Source organism: Triticum dicoccoides, chromosome 4A (genome assembly GCF_002162155.2).
Source record: "Triticum dicoccoides isolate Atlit2015 ecotype Zavitan chromosome 4A, WEW_v2.0, whole genome shotgun sequence".
Taxonomy (NCBI): domain Eukaryota; kingdom Viridiplantae; phylum Streptophyta; class Magnoliopsida; order Poales; family Poaceae; genus Triticum; species Triticum dicoccoides.
This window is the reverse complement of record NC_041386.1, coordinates 198,941,365-198,957,832: the sequence shown is the minus strand read 5'-3', so window position 1 is coordinate 198,957,832 and position 16,468 is coordinate 198,941,365. Positions and strand designations below refer to the sequence as shown.

Here is a 16,468-nt window from a genome sequence, read left to right as displayed (position 1 = left end):
TCATATTTTTTGATAACTTTTGAACCGTTAGAAGTTTAGGGAAACTTAACTAGTTCTGTGGCAAGCTATGGTAGACACAGTTTTACCATCTACCTGTATGAGGGATAGTTATTCTTCATCCACCTCTATTTTAACAACTATGCACCGTAATTTTACGTTTCGTAAATTTTGTCTTATTTTAGACATAAAAAGAGAATGTAAGAAAACCTATAATTTTGTCGTAATTGTTTTTTATGTTACGTAAATTTAAAAATGTAAAAACATAGTGTAAAATGTACATAAAATACAATTTTTGACTTATATTTCTTTTGTTATGTCAAATTTTATGCAATAAATCAATATGAATGTAAATATTTGTATTTAAAATGTAATTTATTTATGAAATGATCGTAAGATTACCTCGGTGAAGAATAAATTATTTTGCACCCTGGGTGATGAATAATAACACTATATATATATACTATTTATCTTTATCTTTACCTATTAATAAACCAACTATTGCTTCTAGTTGTACGTCGTCACCAATTTTTGCAAAAAAGTCCCTACGGTTTTCGATATTCAACCCGCGCTCCTTTTTAAAGTGGAAAAACATTTCGATCCAGATCCGGCCCGCCCAGCCCGAGTGCCGCCGCTCCCATATGCCGCCACCACCAGCGCCCGCAGAGCGCCCGACCCCGAGCTCCTCCTCCCGTGCGCCTCCTACCCGGCCTTTCTCGCGAATCATCCGGCGACCGGCGCCACCGCTAGCGACTCCCAGGTCACGCCGCCGCTCCCCTGCCTTCTCTCTCTCTCATCTCCTTTTCTATCCTTCTCTCCAGGAGATCAGCGCCAATGCCTAGTCCTCGAGCTCACCTTGGAGGTTCGAACGCCGCCACGGGACCTCCACTGGACAGATCCGGCAGCTCCATCCCGGATCTGCGTGCCCTCCACCTCCTCTACCCGATCCGGCGCCGCCCAACCCGCCATGACCTCCACCATGGTGCCCGCCGAGATCCTGTTCTCCGTCGACGCACCGTCGTCGCATGAGGACTTGGATGCCTGGCTCGCTGACAACCTCCCCCAAATCCTACAGGAGGTTCAGGTACAACATCTACTTGATTAATTTCTGAATTCCACTTCTTTTTTGTGCATGTATATGCAATTGAGGGAGACTCATGTTGATGATCTTGTGTGCCAAATCTTACATGGACAGTTTGAATGTGTGATACATTGTGTGATCAAGTGACAAAATTTAGTTAGTGCTGCTATGTACTCCCTCCGTTCCAAAATAGATGACTCATTTTGGAACGGAGGGAGTATCAGTCAAGGGGATGGTGTAGAGAAGAGAGAATGAGGACAATACAAAGTGAGTGGGAGAGTGTGAGTGATTAATGAAGGGGTATAGGCTTTGTACTATTACACACAGTACATTGTACAAATAAGGAAGTGGGTAGTGTGCTATCTTTGTTGTGAAAAGGGAAGATTTCTTTCCTGACTCATGTAGTACCAGTACTGGTGGATCGATGATCTAAGGATCATATGAATGATTAATGGCGGGTAACATAGTATTGTTGTAGAGGTGTCGACGGCTGCAGTATTTGAATCTAAACATGTGATGCATGGAAGAGCTATTTTGGGTTAGATGATTATTTGGTTTTGGGTACAGAGTAGTTATTTCAGTACATGGCTTATGTCTCAGTATGTACTATGTAGCTTAGTCCCAGCAAAAGTGCCAAACCTTGTGTATTTGTTCTGCAATCCTGGTAATGATTTTTTTGTAGATCTAATAATGCAGGTGAATTTGGGCTTGCCGAAATATAGGAGTGTGCTACGTGCCGCAGCAGGTTTGGATGCGGCAATAAAGACCATGGCTCGGCTTGGGGAGCATCAAGCATCGACTTATGTGAAGAGGCCAAGGTGAGCTTCTTCGGTCCAATCCCAATCTGAATCAGGAGAGCATATTCTTAAGGTTGTCATTGCACTTTCTGGATAGGTTAATCTATTATTTGCACCCATGAAGATGCATCAGATAGAGATTGCATTCTCAATGTCTTCCATTTTTTCTTCTCTATACAATTATTTCATTTCTCGATTTGTTGCAGATTCAAGGATTTAAATTGTCAAGATATATGGTTGTTGGGGATTCAATATTGTGCCATTGTATTTAAAATTTTGAATGAGCTGTCTGCCATTGTTTATATCACATCTTCCTTTGCTAGACCACATGAGCTGATTCCAACTTTGGCCTCAAGTTGCTCCCGTCTATGACAAGTAGTTAGTTTTATGGGTTCAGGTATTGGCAAGCACCATCCTTGGTTTAGTTCACATGTCTTGAATTATTTTGACCATTTTGGTAACATCAAACTGGGTTGCATAGAAGTATCTGCTAATTGGGTTTGACCTTTTTGAGGAATGCTACTACAACACTTCAAAACTACTAGGCCGTTTTCATCAGCAGCATACATATAACCACATGATGGAACTCTGTAATACAAGAGTGTACGATGCATTCCTCAGATTCTAAGGGATACCTGTGGAAGGTCTATGATAGCTGATTTTAGAAGATGCATTTATTGGTCTTGGCATTATAGTGCACATAGTCGCTGCTGCTGATGAAATACTGGATAATGACAAGGATAATTAGTTGTTACACGAACTCTAGCATGAGTATTGTTTATTTGACATTAATTGGATTGGATTACACCTTTTTGTTTGCTTGAACATCAGTATTGCAGTTATCTGGATGGATAGCTAGCAAACCATTTTGTGCATATCTCAACGGCGATGAGGTAGCCCTCTATGTTGTTGTCGCTTGATGTTAGTATTTTTTGGATTCAGATTTGCTTTGTGTGACGTTCCTCATGTAGGAATCAGTTTCAATGTGGAGAGGATTAACATTTTGTTTCAGTTCAGTTTGTAGGCCTTACTGTCTGCAGGGACGGCCCTGAGGGGGGCAGGAGGGGCGGTCGCCCCGGGCCCCCACCTTACAGGGGCCCCCACGCCTAGTATGCATGCATTCGGCCGGTAGCCCATGGCCTAATTTTTCGCTACTGCGACGTGCGATTGCCAGCCTGTATGGGTATCGCATAGTCAAAGGGCACACGTTACGGGAGCCCGAGAGCTATCTACGGTCGTTCTTTCATCTTCTTTTGCTCGTTTCCTAAAATTTTCCTTCGCGATGCAACTACGCGACCACGATCTATCTGTACGCGATGAAAGCGGCAATCAGCGGCGGCTACGGTGCAGAGATCGGAGAGCTTCGGCCAACGGAGAGATTGTTACTCTGGTGCTCCGGCTTGGCGCCTCTTTGTGTGATCTGATCGCTTCTCTAATGCTGCGCCTAGAGCTCTAGGGAACTCCTCCTTGGATCCAACCAGGGCATCAATCGATCACCAGTTAACCACTTCTTGTCTTGCCGGCCGGAACCTTTGTACCTACACGGGTAATACCATCAGTCACTAATTAGTTATCTATATAGGTCAATTATATTAAGATATTTCATTATAATTGGTTTGTGGATCTTCTGCGTTTTTTGGATTTCAGAACTATGGAAAGGATTTGTGGATGAGTTGATAAAATCACAAAGATGAGCCATTGATAATTTTTTTGAGAATGCCATTGATGCTTGGACGAATATAGAGTTTGCGACAGTAGCTATGGATGGGCAAGCTAATGGAATACATGGAGAAAATGTGAGTGTAAGTGACCCTGAGAACACTCTTAACACATTGGATGCACGACACAGTCCGCCAGTTAATTTTAGGTTAACTTTGCATCACATGTTGCTTTGCATCGAGGGATGTAGAATTATATTAAGGTAATATGTACAGGTTACGTGACATAAATAATACCTTAATTTGCATTCAAGTGTTAGCTGGTAATAGTCCAATATATAACAGAAATAGCCAATGTGTCTTTGGTCCCATTGCACCCGAACTGAATTTTATATTTTAAAAGTAATGAGAAGAGTAAAAAGAAAGTGAAACTTTTACTTTAACAAAGATGACTTCGCGTAGTACTATATAAATGCATGAAAAATTTCGCGAAGGAATGACTACCATGGTATCCTGGACAAAAAGACAAAATTGATAGTACTCTATAAATGTTACCATTCACATTTTTTGGGCCTGCAATTATTTTCGCTGAGAATACCATGAGAGTAGTTTCTGCCCGAAACTTTTTGACTCCTTTAGTTTTCTAATATTTTTTTCCAATTCAGGTGCATTTGCCCTATGTTTGAAATATCCGCATCCTATATATATAATGATCGTTATTGTTATGGTGTCTGTATTAATGGCCCCGAATTTTAGTTTCGCCCTGGGCCCCCAAAATCTCAGGACCGGCCCTGACTGTCTGCAAATTCTTAACATACTTTCATCATATGTGCATCCATAGCAAATACTTTGATCGGAATCATAGACTGCTCCAAGATTACGTCAGTTGCGTAAGTGTAGCTCCAGTTGTTGACATAGAGGACTAGAATTGTCACATGTGTAGTTATGTTTTACCAATGCTACAGAGTATCTAGCAGATAGTACTCCCTCTGTTCCGAAATAATTGTCGCTGGGCAATCCCAGTACAAATTCCGCAACGCTATGAATCTTTTCCACTTTCCAGATTTACCCTTCCACCTTATCCGCTCGCTCGCTCGCACCGCTCGCTTGCTCGCTCTCCCTCGCCGGCCACCTTATCCCCTTCCCTCGTCGCCTCTCCCTCACCGGCCTCTCCTCTTCGTGGCCGGCCACTCCCTTTCCTCGTCGCCGCCTCCCTCCTCTCCTCGTCGCCGGCCTCTTCCTCTTCCTGTCGTCGGCCTCTTCCACCGCCCCTTTCTTCCCACCACCCCGCCTTCACTCACACCGGTAAAAAATATTGATTCTTTTTGCGTCTTCGACGAGCTTCTCTGCGACGGAGGCATGGATGTGTAGCGGCGCCAGAGTTGGATACGGGCTAGGGGGCATGAATGTGGACTGGCGCCCAAGCGGACCTAGAGCGACGGCGGAGCAGCGGAACGGCGCCGGAGCCTCCACGTCGCCGTCGTGCACATCTCGTTGTTGTCCTCACACATCGACGCATGGTACGGCCTCTCTCCTCTCCACGCTGAGTACTTGCATTCTCCACGCATGGTACTTGGAGTAGTTCTTGATCCAGTAGTACTTGCAGTAGACGGATTCAGTAGTTCTTGATCCAGGAGTACTTGCAGTAGTTCTTGATCCAGTAGAGTTTAGACAGCTTCCCTTATTTCCTCCATTACTTCTTTGTAATTCTGGATGGGGAGTCATCTCTTTTGAAATGCAGTAATGCCAGCAGTATATCTGTACTTGTACAGACCATCCACCAGACTTGCTAGAAGCAAAGTTCCTCTTCCTGATTTTCTTCTTTATGAAATGGTATCTGCTTTGGGGTTGCAGTACTTGCAGTAGTTCTTGTGCTACTGAAAGCAGTAGTAGCTACTGTTATTTTTTTGCACATGAAGCCTCAGTAATGCAGTAGCTTAATTTTGGAGTAAAATGGAGTATAGTATTGTTTTGGTTGCAGTAGTTTCCAGTATATCAAATTTGGTGGTATTCAGTGCAAGAAGGCCAAATCAGATTCAGTACTGTTTTGGTTGCAGTAGTTTTCCAGTACTATTTTGGAGTAGTGGTTGCAAGATTTAGAGTACATTTAAGACAAGTAATCTTGCATTTTCTTGATCTGTTTTGCTTCATGTTCCAGCTGAAAACTGAATGTACAATGTTTCTGTAGATAATTTGATCGAAAAGGGACGGCATGCTGAGGTGTGCAAAAGACAGTTTGCTGATGGACAGTTTGCTGAAGGAGTACTTAACCAAGCATGCTGAGGTGAGCAGAGTAGCATGGAGTAAAATGTTTGCAAGAGTACAATTACAGGCATGAGTACAATGAATTAACCAATGAGTAAAATGTTTGGTTTCCTTTTTGTATTCCAACATGTATTCCAACATGTAGGAGTAAAATGGATGCCCAGCTATGTTTATCTGTTGACCACTGTATTAAAACCTGTAGGATATCTAGCCTCAGATGTTATGACCAAGACCAACTAAAAAAGCCTGCAACTGAATCTTGATACTCCTGCTACGAATACAATCAAGCCGAGAAAATAAATGTGTTGTCCAGATGACATTTCACTATTTTATTTCAGTTTCAGAAATACACATTGATGGACTATGTCTAGTGTTTTTGTTTACTGAATTTCGTTTTGCTGTGTTACTGTGTCTCTCATTCTCTTTACCGTGCCTAATTGGACATGCTTACTCTTGATTATGCTCCGGTTTAGGTCCCGGTTGGTATACTGCCAGCAGCCTTGCCGGTCCAAGCAATCAAGATCATCAGCAAGTCAATAACGGAGACGGTCGAGCACTGTCATCACACTAAACCTGCAACACCAGTGAGATGACTGAAGATTGGGTTGTGGTTGGAGTGAGAGGAGAAGCAAATCACTTGACCAGTTGAATCCTTGTGAGTGCAACCCTCTATTTCATTCCCACTTTGTTGTGAGTGCAACCCTCTATTTCATTCCCACTTTGTTGTTGGCAAAGTGATTTGTCACTGTATGATCATCTGTTTCTTCAGTGCAACATTCTTCAAAGTATGCCATGAAAATTTCCAAAAGAAAAAAGTATGCCATGAGAATTTGGTTATCTGATTTTTTCTTCTGCAGGGGTGTACAAGACGGCCGAGCTGTGGCAGGTGAAGGAGCCGCTGCCGCTGCCCGCGCCGAAGAAGCGCAACTGCTCCATGGTGTTCACCCTCAACGAGATGGAGGAGGCCACCGGCATGTTCAGCGACAAGAACCTCATAGGCAAGGGCGGCTTCGGCCGTGTTTACAGGGGCGTGCTCAAAGATGGGCAGGTACGTTCAACTTCAGAAGATGTTGTTGTTTTGTCTCTTGGTACAGTTTTCAGATTACTGAGTATGGGCAGAGTCTGAACACTTCGAAAGCAAATACGTCCCTCAATTTCAGAAGATTGTGGTGTTTTTGTCATTTAGCTTTATGTGTGTTTTCCAGATTATATTGGTGTTAGCACCAATGATTCTGTTTGGAAGAGAACTTCCTCTTTGGTTTGATACACATACATTATTTGACTGTGATTTAGAGTTATGATTATTTGATGTGGCGAACATAGAATCCTGCCTGCGCATTTTGAAGCAAGACTCCTGTGATTATTTTGTACCCTGAATTCAAGTAAATTAAGTTGCCTGTACCAAGTTGAGTATTTAGTTCGATGAGTAATTTTCTGTCCGGAGATGATGAGCAGAGCATAAAAATGATTGCTTATTTGTATACTGCTGCTGCTGTAGTTTAAAAGGCTCAAGATCTTCTTCAGTTAATTAGGAGTGGCAGCACTACTTACCCTGGTTTCGAGTCGCTGATTAGTCGCCGACTAATCGCCAAGTCGTCTTCCTGTCAGAGGAGTACATTATTTTGTTTGACAGGAGTATTTCAAGATCAGTACATTATTTTGTTTGACAGGAGGGCTTAAGGACCTACGGTATCATGGTGATTTCATATCAAAATTGAGGAGTACTCCTGTTCATTTGGAGAACTCAAACATCAATTGATATGCATCGAAATTGGGATCAACAGTAGCATGGGGCCTTATCATTCTGGTTTTTGGATGACTTAGTTAATCAAATTCCTCAACTGAGGAACATCTGAACTTGTCATTCCGGTCTTGGGATCAACAGTACCATATGGACTTATCATTCTGGTTTTTGGATGATTTAGTTAATCAAATTGACATCAATTGACCTGTTTTTTGGATCAATTGCAGATTCTCTTGATTGGAGTGGAGAGGAGCAGAGACGAGAGGATCAGCAGAAGTGGACAGCGCAGCGGCTGACCTTGAGCTCTTGATTGGAGTGGGGGGAGGCGGCCGGCGAAGGATCTGTGGCCAACAACGAAGGATCCGAAGTTGTCGTGGAGCAGGCAGCCGGCGGGAAGGGCGGTCGGCGAGGGAGCTGCGGATCTTGGCGCGGAAGGGCAGCCTATGAGGGAGCTGCGGACCATGGCGGGGAAGGGCGTCCGGCCGGCAAGGGAGCTGCGGACCGCGGCGGGGAAGGACGCCGGAGATGCGGACGACGGAGGAGCCCGGCAAAAGGGAGCAGCGACGGCGAAGAAGCCTGGCGGAGGGGAGGAGCGACGGAGGAAGACGCCTCCCGATGGATCAAATCGGGGGTAGTATTGTAATTTCACACTATTTCACCTGGTCGGAAAGATGCCCCCAGCGACAATTATTTCGGAACGGAGGGAGTAATTTTTTACATAACCTAGAATGTTCTTCTGAACTATAATTTTGAATGAGCCATTATCTGAGATTTAAATCTAGCCAAAAATGATCATGGCTGATATAATGCATTCTCAGAATGCTACACGTTCAGTGCATGGCTTCAAATTGCAGCCTCCAACTTGAACATATATAGAATTTGCATGTCAAAAGAGGGGAGGTTGATGGCTATAAAAATTGGAGCTTCGGAGTGGTCTTCACACCCCGTTCGCTAAACTCTTTGTACAGTTGCCGCTGAAATCCTCTTTCCAAATTCAAGGACATCAAGCATCCCATCCTCAACTGATTACGCATTATGCAGGTTGGGACTTTTGCTCTGGGTAGACAATTAAAGCAGGGGTCATGGCTACCATATCCAACCTATATTGTACAAGAAACTTATCATGTTGAAGTGTTGATACTGTCAAGGATAGTATTGTTGCCATGCAAACTCAAAATATTTTCCAGTGCATGTAGTTGGCCTCCTTTCTATGTATTTCTGAAACTGCAACTTTTTTTCTTACTTTTAAATCAAGAATTGGTGTATAACAAAAAGTGCTTTCATTATTTTTCCAAGGAAAATTGTAATTGATATTTTTAGAAAGGAAGCATGAAGAAGTTGAGAACAACACATAAACTTTAGATTAACACTCCAAAACCAGATTACCATTGATTGACGATTTTGAAATAGCTTAATTTTATCTAAGGAGGTCACTTGGTTCGAGGGGTCATAGTGCGGACACGTTAAAGTCGATTTTGCGGCAAGTTTCTTTGCCCTTCTGTGGTAGGCAAATATTTTTAGTGGGGTACAGTTCATATGATTTCTTCAACTATAACTCGAGTACTGTTCATATTTATTTTACTTTTTGTTATTCATGGCAACTATCAGTTTGTGCCTGGCAGATTGGTGAGACGACTCTCCACCTTAGACCATCACCACAACCATAGGAGGGGGGCTGCCTTTACTCCATGTCGCTCCACAACGGTGCGAGACACACTGAAGCATCCACCATACCATCGGGGCCACTGCCTCGGTGCTACTGTAGATGCTAACCGGGAACCATTGGTGTTCCCCAAACTCATTAGCGTCGGATGTTGCCACTGGTGCCATGAATCTTCTCGTGTGATAGCCACTGCCCTCGCCTCAGACATAAATACTTTTTGCGATGTAAGCGAGTGTCCCAGCTTGCACGCGCGGTGCCGACGCCCGTAAAGATGCACCCTTTCCCTGTAATTATTAGCGGAAAGCAATCGTCGTTCGCGGGGATACTGCATCCAGGCATCCAGCAAGTGTGGATGAGACATGAGTGTCACCTACTATCATTACAAGGCCCCATGATTACAAGTTGATGCATGGAGGGGCTTTGTGAAAATGAGGTGCTATGTTGTGATGACCAAGCTCAACGCCTCACGTTAGACGTGTATAGATGGACAAAGTAACAACGTTGATGGTGGCAAAGAGGAAAAGTGGACTTCAAAAGTTTCGAAAATTTAAAATAATGAGAAATTTGAAATAAAATGTTTAACAAATTTAAAAAATGTTTGCGTTTTTGTCAAAAAAATGTTAGCTTATTCAAAAAATATTCGAAATATTGAAAACAAATTCACGCGAAATAAAAAAATTCATGATTTTTAAAAAGTTCGTGTATTTTTTAATGAAATTGAACAAAATTTTGCCAATTCAAAAAATGTTCAAGAATGGAAAAATATAAAAATTCAAAGACTGTTCGTGACTTACAAAATAGTTTATTCATTCATAAAGTGTTCACAAATTCAAAAAATTATCACGCATTTCAAATATGTTCGCTAATTTCCAGAAAAATGTCCGTGGATTCTGGAATAGTTCATAGATTCAAGAAAATGGTTTCATAAAAATGTTCATAGTTAAAAAAAATGTTTTTGCAAATCGTATAAAATTTTCATGAATTTATGAAAGTTCTTAATTTTTAAAAATATTTGAAAAATTGTAAAAGTGTACATTAATTTAAAAACTGTTCAGAATTAAAAATATGTTCAAGATTTTTTTTTATTATTTCATGAAATCGAGAGTGATAGCGTACCTTGGTGATGCAGCAAAATGTGGTCATGACCATTAATATTATGAATTTTTTCCCGTTGCAACGCACGGATCCTTTTCGTTGCAACGCACGGACCATTAATATATATATATACCTACTAATAAAAGGGTTATCGCTTCTTCCTCCCTAATTTTCGTCCGTTTTCGGTCCGTCCTCCAAAAGTTTCGTACGTCAGTTGAATCGATCGATTTGAACTGGATCAGATCGAGAGAAGCTACCTGTTGGCCTTTATCGGCCATCTGGGCACAACCCAACTAAACCAATTTGATGCAACCCGTCTAGTCTAGCCTATCGATCCATTGTGTTAATTTTTTTTTGAAATTCTTCTGTAACTAATAGTCCCACCCTGCTATATTACATCGAATCCTAGCAACTTATATACGTTCTTTAGTCACAAGAATCAAACAGTAAAGGCAAAACAAACGTGGAGATCTGCCGCATTTATGCATCACCAATCGAAAAATATCTCCGAGGAAGAAGAGCGGAGCAGCCTATCGAAGATGGCCCGATCGATGGGACGAGGTAGCAGGCCGGCTGGAGATGGGGTCCAAGGTTCAGAGCGGTATCCAGGCGGTGGAGACGAGCGGATCTGGGCGGCCGGATCGAAGAAGAGGATGGCAAGGATGGAGTTGGGGCAGAGCTCGAGGTGCCGGCGGAGGGTCACGTTGTAGCCGGGGAAGGCCATGACGTCTTGCGGGGGCTTCTGCTGGGGAGGCTTGGGAAGAGGAGTCTAAGGGGGAGACCCGTGGGGCAGCCGGCGGGGCTAGAGGCTGGCGCGGGCAAGGGCAGGGACGCGAACGCTTGCGTGCGTCTGTGTGTGGCGGCGGCGCTGAGGAGCTGCGTCAAGGGACCGAGGCAGCTGGGCCTAATGGATGCGAGGGTGTTAGATGGGACGTGGGGAGCAGCCCGGGTGGCTGTGCGCTGCTTTTTTCCATTTAAGCATAGGAAATAAATGGGTGAAGGATAACAAAAACAATGAAAACCTTTTATGTGATTTGTTGGGGCTATAATAACTCTATATAAATTGTTCCCTTTACCAGTAGGTATAGAAGAGAATTCACCATGTGAAATTTATCTTGATGACATGATGCAACTCAAATAAAATAAAACAAACAACATAATAATTACGGAAAGAATCTAGAGAATCGATCTTGGGCAGAGAGATGGATGAGCTCTCATGGAAGAGAAATCTATTTACGGCTCTGCGGGCCATGCGTGAAACTTGCAAGGTTCGGTTCACGATGGGTACAGAGATGGACAAGCTTTCATGCAAGATAAATCTATTGAGATTACGGCTCTGCGGGCGATGCGTGAAACTTGCAAGGTTCGCTTCACGACGGGTACAGAGATGGACAAGCTCTCATGGAGGAGAAATCTTGGAAGATTACGGCTCTGCGAGCAATACGTGAAACTTTGCAAGATAACGTGTTACAACATGTCAGTGTGCATGTATGTCGACTGGTAAATCACACGGATGTGTTAGCATGCACACATGTGTTTGTCCTCCGAACCTATATGCACACGTTATCGGATTTGCTACTAGATATTTTTGTTATAAGGTAGGATTTGGCTCTGCTTATCTCCCTCACGAAACTGATTACCAAGACATGAAAACTGGAAGACAAATAAATATATACATAGGTTAGGACACACACGGCCAAAACATATAGGCTACACGTCCACCAAAATAAATTGTCTTCAGGCAGTGTTGACCCTGACAAACGAGAAAACAGACGTTTATATGTCAATTGATCTCAATGAAGCTATTAATCTAGATCAGAAAAAGGATGTCATGCCTAACATCGCTAAAGATGGACATCTTGGAGGTGGTGTGGAGGAACTTGGCAACCACATAATATACCCTTTTGACCCAAATATTGATGCTATGGAGGAACAACAACAACTGCATCCAGGTAAAATTACATTGAAAGTATTGCATGCTCAACATTTTTATTGTCTATAAGACACTACAATTAATAATCTGGTGTGGTATTTTTTCACCTCGCATCAATGATCTGATCTACAACGTTATACTGAGTCAGACAAAAAATGTGGTGTGTAATCATCAAACTTATCCTCTATCTGGCCAACCTAATCGGAATTATTGGTATTTGCTTCTTAGCGAAGCACATTAACTTATTTTCTCCCGTTGCAAAGCACGGGCCCTTATGCTAGTGTGTGTGTGTCTATATATATACATATATATATATACATACATATATATATATATATATATATATATATATATACACACACACACACACACACACATAAACACTATTCTGATCATGAGATCAGAATAATATTCTGATCACAACTTAAACTGCCTGAGTAACGCGCCTGAACTTCCCTCTGTACAAACCCGACCTTCGGGCTATCTTCGCAACCGTGGCTTCCCCGCCGAATTATTCTTGTTAGTCATGTTCTATATGATGTTAGTGTAATCTAGAAAAGTTTTTAAGTAACTAAATACCAGTTTTAAATAGGAATCTCGCTCATTGGCGGATTTTTCTCTCGGGCCGTGATGAAATTGCGTTTTTTGCAATTTTACTGCGTGAGTTGTTCGACCTGAACTTCTCCCAGTGCTAGGTTGAACTTCGACCAACACTGCCCAAATGGGGCTTGCGATATACCGTTGGAAAATTATGGACACCAGTATCATGACCCAAGTTAATTTTTTGGCAAAATATAAGCGGTTTAAGAGCAGTTTCAAAAACCGTTTTTTCTTCATACAAAAACGTGAATCTTATTTTCGATTGCATTTCTAAACCATTTATCCGAATGAGGCAAATAATATGGTGTTGGAAAGCTGCTGCAAAACCGTAAAGAGTAATTTAGAAAATCGTAAAATTTTGCAAACCGAACAACCGAGTTCGTATTTTCGATTTCATTTGTAAACGGCTAATCTAATTGAGGCAAATGACATGGCATTGGAAAGCTTATGAAAATGCGCTACTTTTTCATGTAAAAAGTTTTTTCTAATTTTGAACGGTTTAAGAGTAATTTAGAAAACGGTACAAGTTGCACCGAGTTTGTATTTTCGATCTATGTTTTTAACTGTATGTCCGAATGCAACAAACTATATGGCGTTGGAAAGCTTGAGAAAATGCAGGACTTTTTGGTATATATTGTTTCTCCCAATTCCTTACTGTTTTAAGTCAATTTTAGAAATGGCTAAAAATGTATTTTCGCCGTAATTTCTATAAACTTTATCAGAATGGGGCAAATAATATATAGTCGAAAAGCTAAGAAAAATGCGAAAGTTTTTCATGTTGATGGTTTTCTATGATTCCTAGCCGTTTTCAAGTAATTTCGAAAATGGCGAGATAATTCGTTCTACCTTTATCGCGAAATAGATTCTTCGAAAATGCACCACATGAAGAACCTGAACTTCTCGACATGTCTACTTGAACTTCACTCTGTTTTTCACGTGCTTTTTTTGCTCGTAGATCTCCATCCACTGCTCGTAGCTCTCCATCCACTCACCGGAAATGAGCAAGTGATATACCGCTGGAAAGCTGGTGTAAACACGCAACTTTCCCGGGTTGATCGTTTTTTCATACTCGCGACAATTTTAGAAGTATTTCATCTCAAATTCATTCACTATAGTAGTCAAACTTCGTGCTATTTTCACGTTGAACTTCTGTGACGAATTTCGTTTTTAATTTTCCCATCCATTTTCGCCAGTGTTACACAAATGATATTCTTTTTGTACAAACCTCTCTCACAATATATTTTTTTAACTTTCTCCGACCGAGGACTTGAATTTACACAAATGATATTCCTGTTGTTTTGAAGTAAATTAGAGAAATGATGAGATCATGATTTCTGCCTTCATTGCGAATGGAAACGCATTGCGCGAAGTAGTAGAACTTCTCGGGCATGTTTGTTTGAACCTCACTCTATTTTTGACTTGTTGTTTTTTGTACTGCGTGAAGTAGTTGAACTTCTGGGGCATGTCTATTTGAACTTCATTCTGTTTCACTTTATTGTATTTTTCTTATATGAAATACACACCATGTAGTACTGAACTTCCGGTTGTTATGTAGCGACCAAACCTCAAACGGTCCAATCTCAGTGCTCCGGTGTCATCCCTGGATCAGTAATGCTGACACCACACAGTACTTGAAGGATTTATAACAGAGTAGCAATCACACACTTATTACATCGAGTGTCTCAAAAGAGAACTTATTACAATAAATATGGCTTAAGGCCATCTAATAATGATAACATCGGAAGGCTTGGAAGATAAGTGAGTCCATCAACTCCAACGGCATCACTAATTATAGAACCACGACCTAAAGGCACCTTACTCGTCGTCTGAAAAGTCTGCAACATGAACGTTGCAGCCCGAAACGGGTCAGCACATGGAATATGTTGGCAAGGTAACACACAGAGAATAATGAAAGAACAAGGCTATACTACATGCATATTTGGCTGGTGGAAAGCTCTATGGTTACAGTTTTGCATAAAGCCAATTTTCCCTACTTCAAAGAAATACATTTTATTTAACTATCATGGTGGTTGTTAAACATTGAGAGTGTAGACACCCTCTCAATCCCAATTAAACATCATCATTAAAACCAAACAAAATTAATTAGAGTAACATGATGAAATTTACATGATAATCCAAGTACTAGATACTCAAGTTGTCCATAACCGGGGACACGACTAATCGTGATTAGTTTATACACTCTGCAGAGGTTTGCGCACTTTTCCCCACAAGACTCAATCTCCTCCGTTGGGATTCTCGCACTACATGGTGTTTGAGAAACGGATGACCGAGACATAGTCTTTCAGAAGCGCTAGCACCTTATGAATGGGTAGACCGTTACACCTACTTTCCACTACATCTGCTAGTCTACCACTGTAAGAGTTCGCACAACTTAGTCAACTATGCTAGAGCCCATAGTAGCTTGTGGCTGCACACGGAAGTTTCTAGTATGAATAATCTCATGATCCCTTTGAGCCTGGGTGGCGGCCCAAAAGAAAAACAGGCAATCGCTGGAATACCCAGGTGACTCAATCCACCCAGATGCGTATTTAAGTTGCCACCTTAGATAAACCATTAATTTAACAAACTCACATCTGTCATGGATACACTCACCCAATCCACGTCTACTAGCATAACATGGCATAATAAGCAAACGTAGAAGTAACTCCCAAAGGTTTGATAATAACAGGTAATAGGTACTACCTCATCTACTTCCCAAACCAACTATTTAATTAGATCCTAATCATGCAATGTGTGAGGGTTGATCTAATGCAATAAAAACTGGGTAATAGGAAGTATGATCAAAGTGTTACTTGCCTTGCTGATGATCCATAAAACCTAGCGATTCAAAGTAGCAAGCAGGGCACTCCGGGTACTCTATCACAAACAAACAAGCATACAATAAGTACTAAACTAATGCACAGGTAAAACTCAAATAAGAGATCTAACCAGAAAGTTCAACTTAAGAACTCCGGTTGGCAAAAAGAATCAAATCGAATGAAGCAACGAAAGACAAACGACAAAAGAAACAAGCTTCGTTTACTAATCTGGTTCTAGGTCAAATTTTACAGAGGCAAAAACTTGTTTGAGTTGGTTAAACGGAAAGAGGGTTTCAAGACGAAACTCCAGGCGCTTGAATCGCCTGATTCCGATAAACGAGCGAAAAGTTATACTAGAACGAAAATCGGATCAGAAATCGCGATTAGAAAAATTGCGGAATAAATCCGAGAAAAAGAAAAACGACGAACAGATTAACGAACGAACGTTCATTATCTGGATCTAAACAATGTACGCGTTCGTTAAAATGAACGAACGAGCGAACGCTCGCTAATTAAACTAAACCGGCAAAAAACGATCTATCTAAAAAACGGATCTAAAAAAATCGATCGAAAACCGACGAAAACCAACGGTTTTCTAAAAAAACCGGCGGCGGCGAGATCGACCTCGTCGTCGGCGGCGGAGCTCCGGCGGCGGCGGGCGGCGGTGGCTGGGGCGGCGGGGCTAGGGTTTGGGGGCGGCGGCGGCTTTGGGCTGGTCGGGCCCCGGGGTCGCGCCGTATAAAGGCCCCGGCCAGGGAGTCCTTGCTGAAACCGGCCCGTAGTCGGTTCGCTCCTTTTTTTTAAATTTTACGCGCA

At 42.0% G+C, this 16,468-nt stretch overlaps 1 long non-coding RNA gene across 6 annotated transcripts; it reads left to right on the top strand.

The window, feature by feature from the left end:
* The first annotated feature begins 616 nt into the window (after positions 1-616).
* On the top strand, positions 617-8,319 carry LOC119285635. Of its 6 annotated transcripts, XR_005139575.1 has the most exons (9): positions 617-690; positions 819-1,081; positions 1,761-1,896; positions 2,082-3,421; positions 3,523-5,053; positions 5,722-5,817; positions 6,272-6,453; positions 6,656-6,846; positions 7,770-8,319. It is a non-coding gene; the product is annotated as an uncharacterized LOC119285635 (long non-coding RNA). The 6 variants fall into 6 exon arrangements; XR_005139577.1 differs by having other exon boundaries at positions 623-1,081; positions 1,775-1,896; XR_005139578.1 differs by having other exon boundaries at positions 623-1,081; positions 2,893-3,421.
* Positions 8,320-16,468: the final 8,149 nt, after the last annotated feature.